This window comes from Ursus arctos, unplaced genomic scaffold (genome assembly GCF_023065955.2).
Source record: "Ursus arctos isolate Adak ecotype North America unplaced genomic scaffold, UrsArc2.0 scaffold_11, whole genome shotgun sequence".
Taxonomy (NCBI): Eukaryota; Metazoa; Chordata; class Mammalia; order Carnivora; family Ursidae; genus Ursus; species Ursus arctos.
In genome coordinates this window covers 60,630,607-60,639,762 of record NW_026622775.1, presented here as the reverse complement: position 1 = coordinate 60,639,762, position 9,156 = coordinate 60,630,607, and positions in this window count along the sequence as shown.

Genomic DNA, 9,156 nt, shown 5'->3' with positions numbered 1-9,156 from the left:
TGCTGCCCACCACTCTTTGTCTGGTCTGCTTCTTCATTCTTTGAAGCAGCGTGACCAAGAACTGCAGGCACTAAAGGAAAAGAAATCCTGCAACAATTGATCATGTCCATAATCAATGGAAAGGGATTACACAAGAAGGAAAGAATTATAAAGAGCCACCCCATAGTCTATACCCTCATGGTCTGTCCTCTGGCCCCCAGTAATCCATGCCCCCACTTCATGCAATATACATTCATTGCTTCCCAAGGTTCTCATGGGTGCCACTCATTCATCAAGTCCAAAGTCCAAAATCTCATCATCTAAATAAAGTCCAGATGCAGATCAGGATCCTGGTTGTAATGTCTTAAATGAAGTTCCTGGGGCACACTTCTTCATCTGTGCACCTGCAAAACTAAAGACAAGCCTTCACCGGAATACCAATATTAAATAGTGAGACTTAACATAGAATAAGAACTATAGATAATTATAAGCTAAAACAAATTTTCCTCTAACCTTCTTAGTCCTTTGATAAGACCCTATGTAAAGATTAACAAGGAGGAAAAAAAAAGTTTTATTAATATGTATACCTCATGTATACATGGGAGATACCCAGGAAAACTGAGTAACCCTCTAAGATGGCCCAACCAACCACCTTGAATATCATCTTCAGCTTAAGACAAAAGAAAGATGTTGAGGGAAGGGGAGGCAATTCAAGGGAAAGTGAGTGGAGGAAATGTTTGATAAACAAAAGCTGTCCTGCCATGCAGATAGTTTCTCAGATGAACAACTTGTTGCTGATAATAGCTCTCTCCCTGGTACAGGTCTCCTTTTTAAATATAAATCGCCCATATAAATGTAGCTTTTCTTTACAAAAGGGTAACTTCTACTCTGCTTTCAGAGCTTCTGTATCTGCAGTTTCTCAAAAATAATCAGCTCAAACTAATTCTTATGCCAAGAGGCATTATTTTGGGGGGTGGAATATTCTGCTACCCTTCGCCAGTCCCAGTCAGAAAGGAGAGCTAGTGGGGGGGATACAAAGGGGTCACTAGCACAGCAGATCTGAAATACAGCTAGACAAATGCTTGGCATTTCTTGATTAGTTTTCAAGATCTGAGGATAACTCTCCATGTCATTCCGCTTCACTCTCTGGTTTCCTCCTTTTTTATGGAAGCTAGCACACTTCTGAAGCTGAATAATTTTCAGTCTATTTCCTGCCAGTAGAATTTTGGAGATCTGACAGCTGCCTTTTACTTTACACTGTCTCTGTCACTTTCAGTCCAATGAACAGGTTTGGGGTGTTTTTTTATTTTTATTTTTATTTTTTTTAAATAAACTTCTCAAAGCTTTCTAAGTCTCCCTTTAATTTCAATGGAGTTACCTCCATTTGACAAAATTCACCTCCACAGATTTTTCCAAATTAATCCTTCCTCTGTTTTAGCTTCCTGCTGTGATAGATAAGGGTTAATGCCCTTAAGCCTCCTGGAGGCCTAGTGGTTTGATTAAGAGGAGCAATGAGGCACACCCTTAATCTCCTCAAAGGGCCCTTTGTGTGAATGAATGTTCTTTGTTTTTTGGGGGAAGTTTTAGCAAAAGTTTTTACAGCCACATCCTTGGCTTTTTCCCTAAACCAAGACTTCAGAAATGATTTCTGAATTTTTGCATCTTTTGCCATTTTATATGGTGAGAATGTCCAAATTCATCAAGTTCTGATTGCTTTTTGTTTAACTGTTTTATTCTAAATTTCTTTCTCCTGCCTTTTACTATATAAGCAGAGGAAATAAACCATTTTACTATAAGCAGAGGCGCTACCTTCATTACTTTGCTTGGAAATCTTTTTAGCTAAACAGACACTTCACTTACAATTCTGCTTTCCTTTGACATCAGGAGATAGTTTGCTAAGCTTTCTGCCACCATATACATTAAAAGGTGGGAATCCTGGGGAGCTAACCTACATCTGCTGTCACCCCAAAATCCCTTTCCAGTTAGCTATAACCACATTTTTTTCCTCTCTCTCAATCATCTTCTACTCACACACAAACCTTTTGTCTGGAAAATTCAGATACAAGAAGTACGAGGGAATTTTTATAAAACTTAAAGAAACCTACTACATCCCCAAAAAGGTCACAAATGGGTCATTCTAGGGGGACTTGGCAAACAGTAGACTGCCACCAAGAGGGCGCACCGATCAGGCCAGACTGGAGTTATTGCTGGAGGAAAGAAAGAAGTATCATACCCAGAAATGGTCAAGGCATACCGCTGAATTTTCAAAATAAGTCTATTAATCTCCATTATTTTCATCCTGATCATTACCCAAGAAACACCCAAGAGGACATGCTGCCTTTCTAGAGATAGCTGCATTCATTGACTAATTTGCATTTCCAGGTCTGTGGATTAGAAAGAGGTACAGGATGTAGAGTTAGAAAATGTTCAGAGTCAGTTTTTGAAAATGTTATTCCAATATTCGGTAATACCAAATGATGTGGATAGTAGGTTCATTAAACACCTCATCTATGAGTCCATTGTTGATTCCAGGTGGTGTTATCAAAAAACAGGCCCTTGTCATGAATATTTACATGGGTGAACTAGGGAGTCTGCACAGCAACTGCAGTTTGTTTCTATCGTTTGGAATTCCAAAGAAGGATGTCTTCAATCTGCCAGGATGCAATGTTTAAAATGGCATACCAAACAGCTAGGTTATTTGCAATAGCTTATGTTTCAGAAAAATTATATATTTTTAAAAAATGTACTAAAGGGGGTATTGGCCAGAGATAACGACAATAGCCTTTTCTTCTACCTACTGAGTGGAGTGACCACCTGTGCTTTTGTTTCTGCATAGTTAGGGAGGTTGAGTAGTCCAGTAACCCAGACTTGTGGGTACCATTAGTGACCCAGGATCAGGTGTTTAGGGAAATCTCTGACAATTGTGAGTCCCATTGAGCTAGCAATTTTGCTTTAGGCAGTGGAGTGGGATATTATGTTTTCCCCAAAGGAACAGCTGCCACTTTTTAAATGTAAAACAGATTCCAGTGAAAAAAGGCTGGCTGTATTCTAGAATGTGCCATTTCTATTTAACAAGGCTTGTTAGGTCCTTCCTATCTTTTTGATCACCAAGTCTGAGTTGAACCACCCCAAAATGAGAATATCAGACAGGAGGGTCACAATGACTCCATAAATCAGGTATTTAGTTTTGATAAAAAGTTCAGTAGTGAGCTAATAGCTGCTTTTCAAAGGGTCTGTACCTGAGTGTCATGTCAAGGAGGTGATGAATCCAAAACTATATGTAGCAATTCTAGGTGGAAACCAGAGTCTATATATTAGTTCCGTATATATTAGTACCTGTCATAACAAAGTACCACAAGCTGAGTGGTTTAGAACAACAGAAACTACCTCTCTCACAGTTCTGGAGGCTGGTAGTCTGAAATCAAGATGTTGGCAGGGCTATATTCCCCCGAAGGCTCTAGAGAAAGCTTCTTCCTTGGCTCTCCCTTCCTTCTGGTGGTTGTCAGAAGGACTTGGTATTTCTTGGTTTGCTGTTGTCACTCAAATCTCAGCCTCCACCCTATGTGCCTTGGGCCTTCATGTGGTGTTTTCCTCTCTGTGTGTCTGTGCCCAAATGTACTTCTTAGAAGGACACTAGCCATTGGATTAAGGCCACCTTGATTCTCTATGATCTCATTTTAACTTTATTTTATCTACAAAGACCTAATTTCCAAATAAGGTAACATTCACAAGTACTGGTAGTTAGAACTTTAATATACCTTTTGGGAGAATCCGATTCAATCCACAATAGGTTCCAGTTATCAAAATTGTCAGTCACTGAAATTCCAAGTGGGATTGCAGTACACCAAGGTAGAAACACTACTCTACACTGACTCCTGGAAGCATCTCCCTGACGCTACTGGGATGAGAAGTAAAACATATAACATAGCACTTCCTGCCACATCAGATGTAGAAGCAGCCCAAAAGTACATTGAATTGATCCAAAGGGTATCCCTACAAGGTCACATTAGCATCTCTCACCTACTATGAACCCTAGCCAAACTGCTTTAGCTATATTTGGGCACTCCTCTTACCACGGAAGTGAGTTCGTTATCTGTTTGGGTACCCAATCCAACATAGTGATGAAAGATTAAAACCCTCCCTATCCCAAAGTTCAAAGTATATATGACCTTTGGTCCTCCTTGGGATTAGAAAGACCTTGGCTCTACCACTTTATCCCTAAAAGCAGATGAAATTGGACTAGTAGAGGAGTGAGTTCAGTGAGTGAAGAGGGAGAGAGTGGCTCCTCATTAGTGACCAAGGCACATTTGTTTCCAGTTTCAGCTGTCAGTCTCTCATGGCTCAACCAAATAAATTTTAATGCTTTCGGTACGTGTAAAGTTCCAAATCTCACTGCAAGGTACTCATTGCCAACATTATTTCAGCTTAGAAATGGTTTGGCTCAGTAGCCACAATTACATTGCCTTTCAGATGAGGCTGTAGAGATGCCCACCCCAACTTCCTAATAATACCTCTTCCTCTGCTTGCCCAGACAAGAGTAAGAATGACCAAGTCGCCATTTGTCCCATTTGTTTCAAACATATTTCTTGTTACTTGGTCTCTAAACTTTCATTAACAGGCAGGGCAAGTGCTGCCCATTATTTCCTCTCCCCATTCAACACTTGGGTGACAACACTCACAGGGTAGTTTTCTCATATCACTGATCCCAGGATGCGGGGCTTTTGTCCTTCCTCTTCCAAAAATCCATGTCTCTGTCAGCATCCCATCTTCAGAGCCAAAACCATCAAGAACTGTGAAGAGTTTGAGATTTTACCCTACTTGCCAGCTAACCTGTGAAGGGGACCAGAATATGCAACCCTAAAATATGCCACTTTCACATAAGGCTTATTTTGAGCTGAAGGCAATTGAAGAACAGACACAGGAAAAGCTCTAAAAACAGAGCATTTTTTTTTGTAAAGGAAATTTGCATTTATAAAGTAAATTTACATTTGTAAATGTGTCTTCTCCTGTACCAGGAAGAGAACAACTCTTATCAGGGGGACGCTTAATCATCTGAGATGACTGGACTCCTATTAGCCCAGACGCTGCATAGCAAATCTTACTGAACAACCCTTGTTTACCATATGTTCTTGACACCTTTCCACAGTTTACTCCCTCCCCAAGAGGCTTCAACCCTCTTTTGCTTTGTCTAGCCTCTTCCCCACACTTTGTCACCCTTTGGGATAATATACAAGTCACCAAATTCAGGCCACCTACTTGAGTCATATTTCTTTGTAAACTCCCATGTGCACATAAATTATCAAATCTGTTTTTTTCTCTTGTTAATCTGTCTTTTATCAGTTTGATCCAAGGCCCCCAGCCTTTGAACCTAGGAGGATAGCTGAAGAGGTTTTTTTCCTCCCCTGCACCTACCACAACTTCACGAATGCTTTCAGAAAACACAAGACTCAAGTCAGAGACAAAAGACCATTTATTAGTTACACCAATAGGAACAGCCAGAGTGTCAGCTTTTTTTTTTTTTTTTTTGACAGTTTCCAAGCTTGAACCCTATAGGGCAGCACAGAGAAGGCCAGATACCTGAACACACAGTGAATTACTTTAAAAGAGAGAATCTCTGAGCTTACGGAAGTAAACTTTTTAGTAATAGGCATAATCATACCTACCGTCTGCTTCTGAGGAAATATTATTATTTTTTGTATTATTATTTTAGTACTAGACAGTAAGTGTGCTTGTCCTATTGGCTCTGTGCTCCACAGTAGATCCTGTCTTTATCTCCCATGGCTATAAGCAAGCTTGCCATTTTCTCCAGAAGGAGACACTATTTCTATTTTCTGGGGCCACTTACTGTGTAAGTAGCCTTGAAAATACAGCCCTAAACAGCGTGTAGTCAATGCCTCTGCTCACGAAACTCACAGATATGCAAGAGAAACATGAAGAATTTTCTCCTAGCACATTTTTACTCACATTTTATTGACAAGTAGTGGTTCCAAGGCCTCACCTAGATGAGAGTAGACCTGGGAATAACAGTCTCTGGCTGCATAGATGTCTCCCATTTATAACCTAAGGATTAAAATCATGAATTCCCTTGAAAAGGTAGCCTTTGCTCCTTGAGTCTTATAGACTAAATATGGATTGTAAAATTTTATATAAAAGGAAATAAAAATCAATAAAATTTAGTAAGCACATCTGGGCTTTCAAATCATCTTTCCGATGTGAAGAAATTTTCTCAAGGCACTTGGCAGATGAAATGGTACATTCTACTAGCCAATTAATTCTCAGATTTTTAAGTTTGAAAACTCACTTGTAAAATCATGACAATATTCTTGAGATCAAGAGTCACAAGCTCCACCAACTGAGCTGGCCAGGTGTCCCAATATTCTTGTGTTTATATTCTCAATTTATTATTAATATTTCATGATGTGTCATATATAGATTATATTGAGGTACTACTATTTATTTTAAAACAGATAAACAGAAAAATTTTCTACATATTATTGCAGTTCAAGTATTTATTAAAGTTGATTTATGAAGTCATGTGAACTACCAATCATTCTCTAGAACACTAGTTTTTGTTTTTGTTTTGTTTTGTTTTTTTCTATTTTTGTTGATGGACTCAAACTAATCCTCAGAGCTCCTTAAAACCAATTAAATGTGTCTATGAATGGCTAGCCAAGGCTAGCAAAACACCTACCTGAAATTGAAACTCATTAGTACCATAGTTCTTATAGCCAGACTAATAAGCTCTGTCATAAACATTGAATATAATTTTAAAACAAAAAGGAAAATTAAACCTATATGACTCTAAAATATACTCAGATGTAAGGGAATACACCATGTTCAAAGCAACAACAAAAAAAAGGGGGTCATCTTCTTCACCCCACCATTCAGAGGTGGGTAGGATTAATAATTAACATTCCATACACAAAAGTCAGTGTGATCTAGGTAAGAATATTGTCTTTGGAGTCGGATAGGCATGGGGCTGAGTCAGATCTGCTCTCTCTGTTTAGCCATAAACAAGTTACATAACCTCTCTCTTAAAAAACAAAATTTAACTGAATAACCTTGAAAGATCTTATTGACTTTATTCAATGATACACAAATCAGGCAGCATCCAATCTAGCTGATAGAAAGAAACTCCAAGGATCTGCGCAAAATGCAAACCTTTTATAGGCAGAAGGGAGCAGGAATAAGGAAGTTATATTAGACCAAAAAGTGGGTTGGTTATCGCAAGGTTACTTTTCCTTAGAGGATGGCAGGTTATCTAACTAATGCTGATCAGACAATACCTGATGGACTGGTTTAAGATTCCATTACAGCCAAAAGCGTAATTAAATATCAGTTTAGTGATGTAGGGCTTAGTATAAACAACTCCATTTAGGGTCTGTTGTCTTGCTCTTAACTTCTCTAAGTTGCAGTTTCCTCCTCTGTATTATGGAAATGGTATTGGTGATTCTGTTGTGGGTTCTTGATAGAATTACGTAAGGTATGTGAAATTTTAACTCTGAGCCTGAAACATCGTACACACACAGTCAATGTCTGTTCATATTTTTATAGCTTATCCAGTACATGCTAAGATTAAGATGCTTCCTACCATGATATAAATGCCCAAATTTTATATTAGCTAAATGCATTTTTTTATATAAGCCCTAAAAAATATAGATTTCTTAGTTTTTGAAACATCTTGGAGAAAAAATTTAGTCAGTCATACAGGGCATCAGTGGATTAAACTCTTGGAATTCAAAGGCAATTCTAATCTAAGCATCCTAAATGAAGATTCATGTAAAAAAAAAAAAACACTGGAAGAACACGGGAACTCACTATGCATTCTATAAATTTAGCTTAGACTGCTGTGATAAAATAACATAGATCAGGTAACCTAAACAACACTTATTTCTCACAATTCTAAAGGCTGGGAAGTCCAAGATCAAGGTACTGGCATATTCAGTTCCTAGTGAGTACCCTCTTCCTGGCTTATAGATGGTCACCTTCTTGCTGTATCTTTACATGTCGGAAACAGAGCTCTGGTTTCTCTTTCTCTTCTTATAAGGGCACTAATCCCATCATGGGGGCCCATCCTCATAAGTTCATCTAAACCTAATTGCCTCCCAAAAACGCCACCTCCAAAACCACCACATTGTGAGTTAGGGCTTCAGCATCTGAATTTTGGTTAGGAGGTGGGGGATATAAATATTCGGTCTGAACATATACTCTTGTAACTTATAGTGTCTATTTAACAAATTGTCATGAACATCTTTTCTTGTCAATAAATGTTCTCTGAAAACTGGAAAAAATTCTGGAAAAAGACTTGGTTCAGGGAGGAGGGTAAAAATCTGGAAGTGTGTAGTCAAATTTGTTGTAGAGGGATGCATAGGTTAGGGCTGCGTTTCAAGTGGTTTGAGGCGATTTAATTGGTTTGAAGTTTATGATCAAGTTGTTCTTACAAGTAACAGCATTGGGAGAGAACATCAAGGGGTTCAGGTAAAAAAAATTATCAAACAGGCAGAAAACCTACTGAATAGCTTAAGTACAACAAAGCCCAGTGCTTATGTGAACATATTTTTAGGCTAAACTTATCCCAAACACATGTCATGGAAGTGGTAGACTTTTACCAGCAAGGTCCATTAAGAGGTAGGAGACCCTGGCTTGCTGCCATGCACTGTCCTAACTAGTTTGGGGATTGGATATGTGGAAATCTCCACTTGAAGCAAGTCATCTCAGGCAGATAGTACTCTTACTGTGAGAATGTGATTTTCTCAACTTTTAACTCCAGGAGCAAAGCATACAGGTCATGTTTTCCAGTTTATGCTTCATATTTCTCTTCAGATCCATCACTTCCTTTTGACTGAGAAGAAAACACATGTAATACTTCTTTCAGTTTTAGGAAGCAGCTGTTGCTATAAACAGCAGTACATCACAGTCCTCAGACTAAAACAACTCTGAAATAGTATCATGATCATTTATTTAATTTATATTGTGACTATGCCTATTGTCCTAAAAAATGTGGTTATACACATAGTCATTTACTTATTTCTTTTCATATTTATATTGCCTTATCTTCTCATTCATAATATTATGCTACTCTATTTTCTCTAAAATTTGATATCATTTATATTTTAATATCATACTAAAGGCTTTGAAGGGAAAGTGTCGAAAGATTCATATTTTAATGTGAGTGTA